Source organism: Mus caroli, unplaced genomic scaffold, assembly GCF_978045245.1.
Source record: "Mus caroli unplaced genomic scaffold, Mus_caroli_1 scaffold_15, whole genome shotgun sequence".
NCBI lineage: Eukaryota > Metazoa > Chordata > Mammalia > Rodentia > Muridae > Mus > Mus caroli.
The window spans coordinates 70,642,588-70,660,781 of NW_028227270.1; positions in this window are offsets into that span (position 1 = coordinate 70,642,588).

Consider the following 18,194-nt stretch of genomic DNA (forward strand, 5'->3'; position numbering starts at 1 on the left):
AAGGCCTGTCTACTAGCAATGGAAGTGCTGTCTATCAGTGTACTCCACCTGGTGGTTTATGTAACTCCTCAGTTTCTCCAGGATCTCAAACAAGGCAGAGATGAGGTTGCAACCATGGAGATCTGGGAAGTTCTGTAGGGTAGCAGACTTCAGCTTCCACATGGACTAGCCATCCTTACCAAGGTGATGCCAAAATATGGCAATTCCACACACAGGATGACCTCAGGAGAGTGATTGCACTTAAACTCATCCAGGAGAAAGTTACACTCGGGATTAGAGTAAACCTTAGGCTGAGCAGTCAGTGCAGACTTTCCTTTCTCCAACCCCTTAGTAGGTGGGAAGTTAGCCATCTTTCCTCTTTCCACTCACTCTGGGGATTCTGCTTATTTTCCTTTCTACCTTGCTCTTTCCATGGGGTAGCCATTGTCGATTGGCTCCCTATAAGCTCCCTACCATAAAACTGCAGATTCATCTAAAGTCATCCCTGAAATGGAATTGCTTAATACAGATGAGGAAATATCATTTGGTACTGTACAGAAATCCTGGAAAAAAGAACGGCCCTGACCTGTCATGCAGTGCCACAGGCTGGCTCAGTCGGCTCCTCAGCCCTCTGGAGAAATCAGGGTCCTGGTACTCAGGTGGGAAAGGAGTTGGTGAGTGACAAACAGACAGGAACGTAATTTCTCAAATCGAGTATCAGAATTATATTACAGAAGAAAACAAGGAAGTTAGGTGATATATTGAGTTCATCTGATGCATAATGACTCTTTACACAAAACAGAGTAATGCATAAGCGGCCCTATCTAATGTCAGCTATTCTAGGAGCCTGGTGAGGATTTCATACCCTAGTCACAATTCAAGTCTATTGTATAAGCCGCCAAGAGGGGGCTTCTGCACTTGCTAAATTTTTCATGAATAATTCAATACTCTAGTTCCTCCTAAACCACAACCCTCCTACTTCCTAGACCATTGTAAATTCCTGCATATGAAAGTGACTCAGCTGTTATTCTAAGTTTACTTTTTAGACTTGCCCTGAGACTTCTACTCTTACCCAGTAAACTGCAATGCCTGATTTGTTTCACTATCTCTTTCAACACTGAAGCCATTTTGTCTGAATAAGTCAAATCATTCAATACTGATAATAATAAAACAATACTGAAAGAAAGCACTCTAAGCCTATCACCGACTATGGCCAGGACATATCTGGACCACATCCCTGTTATGGAATGACAAAGACTCTCCAGGAGACCAGTTTCTGTGAAACTTTGTGTCTCAGGTCTATGGTCAAGCTTTTGGACTTGTCATGTACACTCCACTGCAGTGGGTGTGGCAATGGAGCCAGACCAAGATTCAGAGAATCATGATGCCAACCAGTGTTACTTGCCTGTGCACCTGGAAAGTCCTCAACTTATCTGAGTGACCAGCTGCCCCAGGATTCCCCTTGACACCTCTCCTGCCACTTGAGTGGACTGTATGTCATGCAAGATGCTCAAGGTGAGGGCACCCAGGAGTTCCCTGGAGAAATGATGGCACAGAAATAATCATTTCTGATAGGTTGCTTCAAACATACCCTACTCTTTCACCAGTATCCCTAAAGTTTTTCCTGAGTTTTCTTTTAGTTTTTTATCCTGTTTTGCCTTACTTGCATTCTTCTTGTGTAACCAGGTCTAAATCTCACTGCCATCTTTGGCTAATGTCACTCTAACTGTTTGAGCGCCTTCCTGCATAGAAGGATATAGTACAATTTCAACGAAGGAGGAGAAGAAAAACAAGAAAAAGGAGTATGAAGAGGAGGATAATGAGAAGGAGATGAAGAACAGGAGGAGGAAGCACAAAACCACACTTGAAGAGACAAAGCTGTCCAGAAATCATTATCACCAGGGTCACTGCACACACATACACACACATACATACACACACACACATACACACACACACACTCACCCCACACACAAACAAACAAATACACTATACATTTAAAGATTCCCAAGATGCAATGATAGTAACCAGGAAGGAGCAATATACAATTCATTCAGTTCTTGGATGGAACTGGAGCACCCTTCAGGCTGGCATAACTTTCTGCATGATACTTAGGTCTGGAAAAAGAATGGAGTTAATTTGTATACATTATCAAAAGCAGCAGGAGCTGTCACTTTATCCCCAGGATTTTCTGATAACTGCTTATATGTCTGGGGTCACACATGAAGTCCAACTCTGCTTTCAATAGGTATAGCCCTCAATCTTAGGAACCCAGCAGGATGCATATATAGAATTCATTCTCAGGCAATTGGAGACTATGGACTCTAAGGAAAGGCTCTCTAACTGACCTGGTTTTTAGCCAGGTGCTCTGAGTATGGGAACCCCAGACCATCACAGTCTCTGAGTGACTTCTGTCAGAGCAGAGATTATGCCTCAAATGTGTCTTGTGTTGGAAAGAGGGGAATTACTAGGAGACCTGGGTCTTTCTGTCTTTCCCTTTAATTGAGGGTTGGGTGGAGTATGATCTCTTTGTGACTGTGCAGGAACCAGAGGTAGACCAGGAGAGATGGAGCTGGAAGCAGACCTACCTGGATGTTGCTGTATACCAGAGTATTGCAACATGTAAGAGCAGAGCCTCCTGCTGCCATGGTAAGCAGAACTCTGGTGCCCCTGGGATTGTCAGCTCTAGTTGCTGGTTTGGAATTCACAACCACGCACCATGAAGTCAGGAGTGAGATGAATCTCCTACAGGAGACTTGAAATTTAAGGGACCTGGGGTGAGTCCTGTTCTGGATTTGGTTACTTTTGATAAATGTGGCATAGTTAGGAAGACCAGGTTCTTGACAAGGACTGCTTTTTGGGCTCCTGGCCAATCCAGGACAGAGAGCTGGAGTTCCCCCAGAGCTATGATAAATTTCAGGTCCAAAGGACAAACAGGACTCCCTGAGGATAAGTGTGACCCGAGGCAAAGTGCTCCCTTCATGAGTACACTTCAAGACTCTTCTTCATATTTCACTTCATGAAGACAGATATCTACATCATTGACAATGAACTCACAGAGGCCATACCTTTGTTCATAAGAGCACAAGTGTATTCACAAAAGAGGTGGGTCAGGAAAATGTTACTAAATTTCTAGGTGTGATAATCCAGGGTGTGCTCTACTTCCTGGCTCCAGAGGAACTCTGATAAATTCGAGAAGTCCATGAAGAGGGAGGGATGACAACATTGCCCACTGACATCTTCTCCCCATGAATGTATGCTCTTCCTGTTCTCATTGGCAGACCTTGGTCCCTCTGAGACTGGAGATCAAACTCTCTCCTTAGGCAGTCCTAGGCTCAGTTCACAGTGAAGGAGGATCCAGCAGGGACACCTGTGAAACCCAGGACAGCACAGCTTACACATGGTCTCCACCTCAGCCCATGAGGGTTTGGTTTAGAGTAGGGCTCCATGCAGCCCAGGAGGACACAGCTTACAGCAGGCATCCACTGCAGTGCAGAAGAGCATGGGTTACAGCCTGTGTCCACTGCAGCCTCCCAGCTGGACTTCCCACCCTTCTGATCATGACGATGAAGAACAGGAAGGTTGAGACCTCTTTTTCTCCCAGGAAATGTAAGGAAATATTGGGCTTGCAGGGAACTGAAGATGTAGCCTTGACACCTCCTAGGAGCTGAGAATAATCAGCATTTGGATAAGTGCATAGCCTGCTGCAACAGCTGTTTGTGCCATCACACCTCCCAGAACAGCTAAGATGTCTCTGTAGGCTCCCCTCCCTGCCATACTCCCGAGGAAAGTACCCACCACTTATCCAGGACTCCCTGTTCTTTGTTAGATACTAGTCAACAACCTAGTACAAGTATGCTTTTTCCCAAGTCACGTGTATGATAGAATGATTCAGCCAGGCAAGCGCTCACTCCCAAACTCCCCTTTCACTATGTCTGGTCTCTCTGCATATTAGGGGAGAGGAGAGGCTAGCTTCATTCCTCCCTCCCTAGTGAAAAGAAAGATATGTAATTCTTAAACGGACCTCCATGAAACCTGACTCCCTAAACTGATCTCACATATCCAGGATGTCTGATATTTGGGGTTACAGAAGAAATGCAACTGACAGTATCGCAAATAACTGGTAGTTGGAAAAAGAGACAACAGACCCAATCTGTATAGAACAGCTTATTTAGGGAAAACAGCTAACTATCCCATCCTGCCCCTCCAAAACCCCTTTCCCACTTCTAGATCATTAGCAGCAAAACTGCTGTTTGCCTGCACACTAAATAATCTGGCCCTGATATGCCCTGCCTAACCAGCTGCAAACACCATATTATACATCTATGCACGATAATGTGCTATAAATCAGGCCCTGTTACACATATCACTAGGGGCAGCCAGCAGCCTAGTGATTCAACAAACTCTGACAGACACCTCCATGTTAGCACCACATACCCACTTTTAGATTTCAGGCCTCCAAAGCACAGACCCTTCCAGTGTAATGAAACAGTATCCCTGGGAGGGCATCCTGGAAAGCCTGTTCCACAGCAGCACATGTGGCATTTACTGTGGATGAACAGGAATCATAGCAGGGCCAGCTGGGCACCCCTGCAATCCACAAAGGAACTGGCTATTGAGTACTGTTACACAGCTCTCCAGCACATAAACTTCTAGGTACCATGCCCTCTGCCTTCCCCATTCTGCAGGCACTGCTAGACAGATACTGGTCTTGTTAAATAACCTCCCCCACTTTGATGACAATCCACAGACACTGTTATATATCAGGCCTGTGGCAACCCAACCCCAGACTATACTCACTGTTGTTTCCTGAACAACTTCACAGAACTATCGCAGGAATGTCTTGACCCACCAGCCCCTGAATAATAACATGATGACTTACCTTTATTTATTGTAGCTAAGGCCTTAGCTTGCTGCCCCACAACAAGCATGTATAACTTCAATGACCACTTTATTCTAATTCACATTTGCCACGTGTTCCATAACCTCATACTCAGTACATCTCATTTTCTGCATGTCTGGCTGGTGAATCTCTCTGACCCTTCAATTCTTCCCACAGTTCCTCTCTTGGAACAAAAGACCCATCTTCCATATTCTGTACAGATATAGGCCTGTGGGTCTTTATTAAAGCTAATCAGATATGCCTTAGTAGGTAAGGAACGACAGAGATAACCTACCACAGTGCACAAAAATCCTACCCCATTAGAGACCTAGTTGGGTGTCAGACTGTATTACCACCAACAACCCTGCCAAAAAAAAAAAAAAAACATCTCCAGCCCGACACTCACTCCATACTGTCCAGCATCATGGGTCTCAGTGTAAGGTCAGGCTGCACAAACTTCTGGAGCCATACATATACAACTAAGTACCAGGCCCCACTGACCTACCCCCTTTCTTAAACCACACATACTGTGTTTGTTGATAGTCCTTCACCATTGTTATCTAAACTACAGTGGTGTAGGTGATGCCCTCCTGTTAAAATTTATACACATCAGGCTTTGCAGGACTATACCCCCAGGCTGACATTCCTCATACAATGCTAGATATCAGAGTCTTCTAGACACGTGTTCAACTCTTCTGCCACCCCACAAAGACCACTGGGCATCATGTCCAGCTGGACACACAAGGGACACTGTCACATACACACATCTAGGTGTCAGGGCATGTAGTCTTCCTACTCCACAATACTGTTAGAAGCAGACCTTGCAAGATATTACCCTGTGCTTATGCCAATGCCACATGTGTCTGGCAGGCCTTGCTGGGCACCCCTTCCCTGGAGGCTGTGTACTCAAATATAGTACTTGGTATCAGGTCCTATGGCATATTTATCCCTAACCAACATTCTCTCTTAGGTATGAGCCTCTGCTAGTACTCCTCCAACAAATCCCAGGTACACATTAGATAGAAGGCCAACAGGACACATGTGCATGCATGCACACATAGACACCCACACTCCACAAAGACTGTTAGGAATCAGGTCCTCCTGGACACCTCTCCCTGATCTCTGCCACCACATACACATTGTTATGCACTGAGCTCTGCTGCACAAATTTTGTCCATCCTCCATACTTTGTGACTTTGATTTACTGGATACTACCCCATACACTGTGCTAGGAATAATGTCCTCTTGAACATGGTCCCTGCAACAGTGACACCAAAAATATTTATTCAGTAGGCCCTGCTAGCTGGACTCAGCACAGTTGCTTTCCATTTTAAACTTACAGGTGTCAGTCCTCCTGAACAAATCCCTCAAGTGACAACTAACATACAATGCTAGCTATCACGCCCTACTGGATACCCTTCAATTCCCACAACCATCCAAATTTACAGCCCTAAGTCTCATCCTTCTTCACCCCTATTGCCACCTCATATATACTAACTGCCACCAGGTAATAAAATATATACCTTCTCAGTGCCTCATGGTTCCTTCTCCAAAATTGACCTTATAAACTCTCACAAAACTAGCCTCAAGAGATACGAGAAGACTGAATTCATCCAATGCATCCTATCAGATCACCTCAAACTAAGTCTAGGCTTAATTAACAATAAAAACACAGGAAACCCACATAGCAATGGAAAGTGAACAACTCTCTACTCAATGATAACTTGGTAGGGAAGAAATAAAGAAAGAAATGAAAGACTTCCTAGAGTACAATGAAAATGATGACACAGAAAATCAAAAGCAGGTAAACTATCTAATCAGTCCCATATCCCCTAAAGAAACAGAAGAAGTCTTTAAAAACCTCCTAACCAAAAAAAAAAAAAAAAAAAAAAAAAAAAAAAAAAAAAGCCCAGATGATTTCAGCAGAGAATTTTACTGGACCTTACAAGAAGAGCTAAATATCAACATTCCTCTAACTCTTCCATAAAACAGAAACCGAAGGAACACTACACTACTTAATTTATTCTATGAAGCCACAATTACTCTGATACCCAAACCACACAAAGATCCCGAAAAGAATGAGAGCAGTTTTGCTTATGAATATTGATGCAAACATACTCAAAAAAATTCTAGAAAACTGAGTTCAAGAACACACCAGCAACATCATTCACCACAATTGAACAAGTTTCATTCTAGAGATGCAAGGATGGTTCAATATACAAAAATCCATTAACATAATCCATTATATAAACAAACAAAAAATGAAAAAAATCACATGATCATATAATTCAATGCAGGAAAAGCATTTGACAAAATATAATACCTCTTCATCTTAAAAGTACTAGAAAGATCAGGAATTCATAGTTCATACCTAAATATAATAAAAGCAATATACAGCAAACCAACAGCCAACATCAAATTAAATGGAGAGATACTTGAAGAAATTCCACTAAAATCAGGAATGAGACATGGCTGACCACTCTCCTTGTATCTATTCAATATAGTTCTTGAAGATGTAGCTAGAGTAATAAAACAACAAAAGGATATCAAGGGGATAAAAAACGGCAAAGAAAATGTCAAGGTATCATTATTTGCAGATAATAAGATAGAATACATAAGTAACCCAAAACAACAAACAAAGATCTTCTACAGCTGAGAAACATCTTCAGCAAAATGGCTGCATATAAAATTAAGTTGAATCAGTAACTTGCATTTATACCAATGATAAAAGAACTGAGAAAGAAATTAGGGAAACAACATACTTTATAATAGTTACAAATACTATAAAATATCTTGGAGTAACTCTAATCAATCAGGTGAAAGATCTATATGACAAGAACTTCAAGTCTCTCAAAAAAGCAGTCAAAGAAAACCTCAGAAAACAGATTGATATTCCATACTCATGGATTGGTAAGATTAACAGTCAAAATGGCCATTCTACCAAAAGCAATCTACAGATTCAATGCAATAGTCATCAATATTCCAACACAGTTCTTCACAGACATGGAATGAGCAATTCTCAATTTGATATGGAAATACAAAAAAAAAAAAAAACTAAAACAAAAAACAGGGATAACTTAAACAATTCTTAACAATAAAAGAACCTCTAGGGGAATCCCCATTCCTGTCCTCAAGCTATACCACAGAGGAATAGTGAGAAGTATCCTACTATCTCATCTATCAAATTTCACAACAATAAGAGAACTTCCGGGGGAATCATCGTCCCTCAAGTCAAGCAGTACTACAGAGCAATAGTGATAATAACCATATGATGTGGGTATAGAGACAAACAGGTGGATCATTGGGATAGAATTTAAGAGACAGAAATAAACTCGCATACCTATGGAAACTTAATCTTTGACAATGAAGCCAAAACTGATACAGTGGTAAAAAGAAGGCATCTTTGACAAATGGTGCTGGTCTAACTGGAAGGCTGCACATAGGAGAATGCAAATAGACCCATATTTATCACCTTGCACAAAGCTCAAGTCCAAGTGGATCAAGGACATCTACATAAAACCAGACAAACTTACTCTAATAGAAGAGAAATTGGGAAATAGTTTCAAACACATTGGCACACGGGAAACATTCCTGATCTTCTAGCGATCAAAAATTGACTAATGGGACCTCATGAAACTGAAAAGCTTCTATAAGGCAAAGGATACTGACAATAAGACAAAATGGCAATCTACAGATTGGGAAAAATCTTCATTAACCCTTCATCTGATAGAGTTACAATCCAAAATATACAAAGGACTCAAGAAATTAGACTCTTGGAAAACAAATAACCCAATTTAAAATGGTGTACAGGGCTTAAAAGATAATTCTCAACTGGGGAATCTCAAATGACTGAGAAGCACTTACAAAAAAGTTCTTAAAAAAAAAAAAAGTTCAATGCCCCTAGTCATCAGGGAAATGCAAATCAAAATGACCCTGAGATTTTACCTTACACCAATTAGCTAAGAGCTCACCATGGCTAAGCTCACAAACTCAAGAGACAGCACATGCCAAAGAAGATGTGGAGAAAGAAGAACACTCTTCCATTGTATAAAGTGGTACAACCACCCTGGAACTCAATCTCATGGTTGCTCAGAAAATTGGAAATAGTTCTACCAGAACACCCGGCTATATCACTCCTGGGCATATACATGAAAGATGCTCCACCATACCACAAGGACACATGCTCCAGTATGTTCACAGCAGTTCTGATTATTTGTAATAATCAAAAGCTGGAAAAAAACCCAAATGTCCCTCAACAAAAAAAGGATATGGAAAATGTGGTATATTTACACAATGGACTAATGCTCAGCTATTAAACGGGAGAAAATCATGAATTTTGCAGGCAAAAACGGGAAAATACCATCCTGAGTGAGGTAACACTGACCCAAAAGGACATAGATGTTATGTGCTCACTGATAGTGGATACTAGCCTTAAAGCCCAGAATACCCAAGATACAACTCATAGAACATATGAAGCTTAACAAGAAGGAAGGCCCAAGTGTGGCTACTTCAATCCCACTTAGAGCAGGGAACAAAATGATAAGCAGAGACAGAGGGGAGGCAGTACCTAGGTGGGAAAGGGGAAGGGGGAGGCAAAAGAAGGGCAGAATCATATATAGGGTGTGTGGGGCGGGGGCAGGAGAAACACAGACAGCCAGGAGAATGAAAAGAAACATTCAGCAGTATGGGGTCAGGGGAATGAGAAACCTCTAAAAAGTCCCAGGTACTACATAAGTGGGAGTCTCCCAGGACCCAGTGGGAATGATTTTATCTGACACATCCCACAGTGAGGACATGAAAACTAAAGAGACCACCTCCAGTAGATAGTCATCACCCCCATTGGAGAGATGGGGCCACCAACTCTTCTTCAATAGTACTGACCCAGAATTGTTCCTGTCTAACAAAATGCAGGGACAACATAAAGCAGAGGATGAATTTAATGCCATCCACAGAAACTCCCAACTTTGTATCTATCCCATGTGAAGGCACCAAACCCCAAAACTATTATTACTGATGCCATGTTGTGCTTGCAGTAGCATGGCTGTCCTTTGAGAGGCTCTACCTGCAGTTTACTAAGAGATACAGGTACTTACAACCATTGCTCTGAGAACAGGGATGCCTATGGAAGAGGGAACAGACTGAAGAACCTGACAATACCAACTAACCCAGACCCTCAGAGCTCCCAGAGTCTAAGCTGCCAACCAAAGAGCATACAAGGGCTGGTCCATGGTCCCTACTATATATGTAGCAGGCTTTTACACACAAGCAAAGAATTCATATTTTTCTCAACAATTAATTAAACAGTACTAGAGGAAGAACCAGATCTCCTAGTAATCCCCACTTCTCAACATAGACACATTGGACACCTATTCTCTGCTATGAAAGAAGGCAGGCTGACACTGTGATGGTCTGGAGATCCCACACTCAGAGCCCCAGGCTATGAGTCAGGCCTGTTAGAGAGTCTTTCCTCAGAGTCCATAGACAAAGAGATGCCTGGGTGGGAATTTTACCTAAGTATCTTTCTGGGTACCTAAAAACCAGGGCAGGCCTTTTGAAAACAGACTTTGATTACCTTGTGTGATCCCAGGTTTATATGTAGATATAAGAAACTCCTGAGGACATAGTGACAGTTCCTGCTGCACTGGTTAGTGCATACACATTAACTCTACAGTGTACGCAGGCCTGAGGGTCAGACAGAAAGTTATGCCAGCCTGGAGGGAGTTCCAGATGTATCTCACAATAGGAACGAAATGTTTATTGCTCCTGACTGAGAAGTGCCATTGCATCTTGGGATCTTGAATTATGCAGTGTGCTTGTGCCTGTGTGCGTGTGCGTGTGTAACACTTTAGGTCCTTCACAGCACTATCTCAGGGGACAGTGTGTCTGACATTTTCAATTACCCTGGTGGTGAGGCTTTCTTGAGAGCTTTGTTCTGTTCATTTTTTTTCTTGATTTCTGTCTGTTTTTGGCGAGGGGAAGGGGCTCTAGGGTTGTTCTCAATGGAGGAACAGACTTTGTTTGCCCTGAGGTTCATGGGACACTGTCCTTTATGTTCTGTGAACCCATATGGTGATGGAACAACCTCCCAAAGAGGTGGGCTGAAAGGAGCTACCACTGAGAGGAAAAAAGATCAGCATCCACAACAGGCTTTCTAGTGAGGTGGGTCCCTCACCATGCCTTCTCATCTTGTCTGAATCACTTAGTTTGGGTCCTAGGCACTGAGCCTCTCTCCCCACTGTCTTGATAATGGATGGCTCCGGGCTGCTAGAGTCTGGATCCTGAACCTCCCAGGACCCTGTGCAGCACTCCCTGGACAGTGTGTAGTGATTGAGACACACAGACCCCAGGCCAGCACATGCCCTATGGAACACCCTAGAGAAGCAGAACTCTCCCCTCTTTCATGTCCTCTTATTTCCAGGCTCTGCCAAACATGCACATTCTGCATAGGAGAGAAAACACAGCACATTTGTCTTTAGGGACTTGGCTTATCACATGGAGCATTATCCCTACTTCCACCTACTTTCTGGAAAAGGACAAAATTTCATTCTTTTTTTTTTTTCTTGCTTATTCCCTTTAATAGGCCAGAGTTAACAGCCATGGCTAATGCGGTATCAAACCAATAAAAGGAATGAATGAAAAATGTCAACCATTTTTCAAATGAGAACATGTCAGTAAGTGAGCAATTAATATTGTAAAATGCCGTGTTAGAAGGGGCTTTAAATTCTAATTGTTATTCATTCCCAAATACCAACAGTTAAGAAAGACTCTCCTTTTTTTTTTTTTAATCATGATGGAAAAGGACAAAATGTCATTCTTAAGGCTACACACTTTTTTGTCTTGTTTATACTTCAGATGTTGTTAATTTAAAGATCCATGTATTGAAGACTCATTCCATATTCATGAAGGAAGTGATCTTGATCATGAATATGATATTTTAAATGTGTGTTGATCTATCATGATGTATCAAGCCATCTTGTTAGGTTTTCACATTTTACATGGAAATTTTGACATAATATTTGGTTAATGTAGAATTAATTGCATATGTTGTCTGCACACATGTGAAAATCAGAGGATAAATTGTGAGGCAGATCAATAAATTCACCATTTGGGCTTGAGAAATAAAACTTGGGTCATCAGGTCTGGTGGTAACCAACTCTATCCATTGAAGTACCACCTATTTTCACTTTATCTGATCTTGGTTACAGGGTAACATTGGCTTTCTAAGACATATTGGGAAGTGTCCCTTCCCTTCCATTTTATGGAATTATTTTAGGAACTTTGGTGTTCTTTAAACACCTGGGAGTTTTCATTCAAGAATATTTGTGGTCTTGGGCAGTTTGTTGATTTGTATTTGTTTGTTAATATTTCTTCATTGCCTTTTACTGATCTATTCAGGCATTTTATATGTAATTGGAAATTTACCCATTTCTCCCTCATTCATAATGGATTGTGTCATAGGTTTCCTACATCTATTCTATAGATTCTGAGATCTCTTATAATGGTTCTTAGAGCCTTATTGTATCTGCTACAGTATTTCTGTATCTATAGTTTTATTCTATATCTTCTCATTTGTTTAGTTGTGGTAATTCTTCTAAGTTTCACCTGATTTTCCAAGGACAACACATTTTTTTCATTGTTCATTATGGTCTGTTTGGTTAGGTTCTTCTACTGCTTTAGGGTTTTGTTGTTGTTGTTGTTGTAGTATTTTTTTTTTGATGTTATTTTTTTATGACCCTGAAGTGCACCGTGGGACCATCTCAATTCCCTCTCACTTTTCTATGTGTGAAATGAGAGCAGTAAATCTTATTTCCTAACTTGTTTCTCTTGCGTGAAATATCATGGTTTTCAACTCAGTGTTTTGTCAGCTGGTGTTAGGATGGAAATTGTCAAGCAACATTCAGGCAAATATACAGAGCAGGCCACAATGAAGCTAACATGTAGACCAGGTCCTCCAAAAGTGTGCCCCTTTCAAATCATCTCATCTTCATGACCCTTGACGAAGGCTACTTTCCTGAGCAGTACCATCTCAACAAGGAGGTGTAGGCCACTTTCAGAATCCAGGAAAGGGATAAGAAAAATGACTAAGTGAACCTGACTGAGATAGACATCCAAATATAATGAAGCTGTTCCACATAATCAAAACTAGAAACCATATCTTTTTTTTTTTTTGAGTTACATTTTCATTCTTTTTTTGGTTTGTTTGTTTGTTTTTTTTTATTAGGTATTTTCCACGTTTCCATTTTCAATGCTATTCCAAAAGTTCCCCATACCCACCCTTCCAATCCCCTACCCACCCACTCCCCCTTTTTGGCCCTGGGGTTCCCCTGTACTAGAGCATATAAAGTTTTCAAGTCCAATGGGCCTCTCTTTGCAGTGATGGCCGACTAGGCCATCTTTTGATACATATGCAGGTAGAGTCAAGATCTCCGGGGTACTGGTTAGTTCATATTGTTGTTCCACCTATAGGGTTGCAGTTCCCTTTAGCTCCCTGGGTAATTTCTCTAGCTCCTCCATTGGGGGCCGTGTGATCCATCCAATAGCTGACTGTGATCATCCACTTCTGTGTTTGCTAGGCCCCGGTATAGTCTCACAACAGACAGCTATATCTGGATCCTTTCAGCAAAATCTTGCTAGTGTATGCAATGGTGTCAGCGTTTGGAAGCTGATTATGGGATGGATCCCTGCATATGGCAATCACTAGATGGTCCATCGTTTCGTCACAGTTCCAAATTTTGTCTCTGTAACTCCTTCCATGTGTGTTTTGTTCCCATTTCTAAGAAGGGGCAAAGTGTCCACACTTTGGTCTTCGTTCATCTTGAATTTCATGCGTTTAGCAAATTGTATCTTATATGTTGGGTATCCTAAGTTTCTGGGCTAATATCCACTTATCAATGAGTACATATTGTTCAAGTTCCTTTGTGATTGGGTTACCTCACTCAGGATGATGCCCTCCAGGTCCATCCATTTGCCTAGGAATTTCATAAATTCATTCTTTTTAATAGCTGAGTAGTACTCCATTGTGTAAATGTACCACATTTTCTGTATCCATTCCTCTGTTGAGGGGCATCTGGGTTCTTTCCAGCTTCTGGCTATTATAAATAAGGCTGCTATGAACATAGTGGAGCATGTGTCCTTCTTACCGGTTGGAACATCTTCTGGATATATGCCCAGGAGAGGTATTGCGGGATCCTCCAGTAGTACTATGTCCAATTTTCTGAGGAACCACCAGACTGATTTCCAGAGTGGTTGTACAAGCTTGCAATCCCACCAACAATGGAGGAGTGTTCCTCTTTGTCCACATCCTCGCCAGCATCTGCTGTCACCTGAATTTTTTATCTTAGCCATTCTGACTAATAATATTTGGGGATTTGATGTTAGGAGGGTGGGGTATCTAACAAATCCTGATATATGACAGTGCACGAGAGATGGTGGTCTCTCAGGATATCTTATAACTTGAGTATGGGTGAGCTCAGGGCTGCGTGTGTCTTCCTGAGACATTTACATAGTCACATATTCTGACCTTGGGAACCCAGGGACCTCAGTGCCAATGATCTTTTAATGGTTAGGATCACCCAGGCCATCAAGACACTGTCAATAAGACAGAAACCATATCTTTATGGTGCTGGAATAGGCTGCCTAGGGATATCTGGTGAACCACACTGAGAAGGTAGGCTGTATACAAGTGGAACAGTCATAGCATGTCCTCACACAGATGATGTGTTCTGTTCACTAACCAATGAGAACAGCATTGCACACAGCAACATCAAATTGTATGAATTTGTCCTGGCTATTAAGTGTCCTGCGGAGAGAAGTTCAAGTACTGTGGTGGGAGAGTGTGGTATGGTGAGGCCAGGTTACCAGCATATTTTGTGTGGCAGGGAAGAGCTTGCCAGCTGGAACTAACCATAGCTCTCTGTTGGCAGGTGGAGTTGCACATGGTATGCAACAGGGCCTAATAACCCAGAGACTTATGTATGTATTGAGCATGAACCTCCCTCCCTGTTAACACCCTCTAGATATTTGCTAGCTCAAGACATGCAGGACACTCAATAGATCTCTAGATATCAGTCCTGCCTTGACAGCATCTCTTCTACTGTTGCATGTACAATGTCAGGTACCAGAACCTGCTAGACAACCCCCTGATGTCAGTGTCACCTGAGATACAAAGATAGGTATCCTGTCCTGCTGGACATTCCTCCTCCTGTAATGACCCACATATCATGGTAGAGTAAGGTCCTGCTGGACACCTCCTGCCCTGACATATTAAAAGAAGTAAAAGTTTACCAGATTAAGTGTCAATAGCATTTCTTCCCATGGGGACACTAAATATCTATCCTTCTTCCTCAGCTCCCAGTGACACATGCAGACAGGATCTACTCTGGGAACCAATTAGTGTATAGGGTTCACTTAAAGAGCTTAGGGTAGTGGTTACCCACAGAGGTGTGGGTGTTTCTCCCTGCAGTGCTGCACCAGAAAAGGTAGTACCCAGTGAGTTTGATGTCTTCTACACACATCTATGTAAGTTGGAGGTCCCCTGCCCTAGTCTTCCCTGGGATATACACTTCAGACCCTTGCAAGGCCATGTGCAACTAGGGAGGAGTTGCCTACAACATGAATGGGTGGCAGTAAGGACTTCCTTCCTGGTTTGCACATTCACCTCTTTTATTTGTACACCAATCTGTTAGAAGGAAATAAAGTGAAGGTACACACACACACACCACACAATACACATACACAAATACACCTATCACACAAATATACACTACACATAGATGACAGAGCACATAGAGGTTCTTCTCTATTTCTATGTACAAGGGTTTCACTGCAATGCTTTTGACCCAGTTTCGTCCCAAAGCCCATATCACACCAGGGAATGGAGTTTCAGTGTGAAGTGGGCTGGAAATGGATAGCAATGTCCATCCCAATAGCAGATCTTATAGGAAAATTGCAGAGAGGAAAGCTCTGAAAAGTGAGCAAAGTAGCCGGTTAGCTGTTCAATATGCAGCAGTCAGTTGTTTTTCTATATATCAGAGAGAACCCTTAAGTTAATGTTATTTGACCAGGTGTAATAATACATCTATTTTTACTTTCCAAAGCATTTTTGTTTTGTTGGTAAGATTTTCATACAATATTTTATTCATATTCTTTCACTTCCTACTCCTTTTCCCAGAATTCTCCCTCACGACACATTTACTTATATATTTTGCGTTAAGGAGCACAAAACAAATCCATATAAATTATAGTGGTCTAGTGGTCATAATTTTAAAACATGACTTGCATTTACATAAATATATAATGCAAGTTGGAATCCCTAGAAAGTTTTACAATATTATGAAAAGATATATTTAATAGTCCTAAACTTAAAATATTAGCATCATATTTTTCGCTAAAAAGAATCAATTTTGGTGCTGGAGAGATGGCTCAGTGGTTAATAGCACTGACTTCTCTTCCAAAGGTCCTGAGTTAAAATCCCTGTGTGGGGGCTCACAACCCTCCATGATAAGACCTGATACCCTCCTCTGGAGCGTCTGAAGACAGCTACATAATACTTAAATATAAAAAAGAAATCTTTGAAAAAAATCAGTTTTGTAGTGATACTGGTTCTGGTAAGTGATACACACTCTAATGTAATGAAAATGAGAATTCAATATTGCTAAGGGACTCCGGTCGAGCCAGCTTGTGAGACAGTAATGTTAAAAAGCTGCTCATGAGAAATGAATTCCTAGGACTCTTCTGCTGGAAGTCTGACGAAAGTCAGCTCTCCAGTTTGGGTCAGTTTGACAGGCATAAAGCCTGGAAGTTGTTCTTGAGGATCAGAGTTCCATGGTAATTTCCCTCCCAGAGATTTGGCGTTTTCTCCTGAACCCATAATAATCAAATTTCCACTGCATTAGTCTAATGTATAGATTCATGTGCACTCTATTAAGCATTACCTTATAGTAAATGCCTTTCAAGATTGTATTCTAACATAGCTAAAGCCTTTTCCCAGTGTTCTTAGATTCCAGATAGCAGCAAGGAGTTTAACTTATTCAGTAACTAATTTAGCTCTACCATAAAACAATTAAGCACTAGCCATAAATTCAGTTCTCTACAGAAAAAGTCTGATATTCTCACTGAGATAAAAATTCTTATTACGGACTACATTCCATGCCAAGAGCAAATTAATATACTATACTGAATAATGGGAATTCTCCAGCCATAGATAAGAATTAACAAGGCCTAAAAATTCCAAGGTTCATGACACTACTTTATTCCTGAAGCCAGACAAGAGTTTATACCCCCCTAGCCCAATTAACGCTAAAGTGTAAATCCAAAGCAGGCAGTTAATCTCTAAAGCAAACATAGTCCTTTTGAAGTCACTCCTCTTGCATCTGGAGGGATACTTATCTCTAACCTAAACATTTATCTGGTTCCTGCAAATTCTTTTTGTAGTCACTCCTCTTATACCTGGGAAACTTCAATGTACCGTATGTGTTATGTTTTACAATTTATGATATTCGCTGTAATATAATTAGTCTAAGCTCGACCAGAAAATTACATTCAGATTCAACACCTCTCTTGTGTGTGTTTCTGTCTGTCACCCCGTCCTAAAACTTTGCCCACCTACTCTAGAGAACCATTTTACCCAGACACGAGACCCAGAGGGTCTACAACACAATATACTATTAAATGATTTAAAATAATCATGATAAAATTTAAGGTTTCTTTTTTTCTCCTAGAATTTGACAGCTATGCAAAAATAAAGGGGAAAATGAAATTATTTTGAGGAATGAACTAGTTAAAGTCATTTCTCACAATATTAGGACATATGGGACAGGACAGGTGGCTAGTAGTTCAAAGCACAGGCTGCCTTGGACAGGACCAAGGTTCAATTACCTGCACTAACATGGTGGTACACAGCCACCTGTAACTCAAATTCCAGGGGAAAGTTGTTTGAATAGGATAATTTCCTGCCAAGATAAACAACCAATGAAGGGCTCACAGCCAAAATATATGCTCCTCTAAATTGCAGAGAAAGACTGCTAGTAAAGTGGGGGAGTGCTCAAGGCTCAGCATATATAATAAATCACAAATATAAACAGTCACCAAACATACTAAAAGTTTCTAACCCCACTGGCTAATACTAGTTACTGAAGTGAGTGGACTTGGGAAAACAGGTGTCAAAGGAACAGAGACTAAGTCCAGCCATGTGCCAGAGAAAGCCCTTGTTCACCTGAGCTGGAGCCCAAGGAGTACACAAGCTGTTAATACCAACATGCATGGAGGAACCTTCCCCTGCTCCGTCACTGTAGGACAGAAACAGCTCTGCTCAAAAGCAGGAATGTGAACCAGG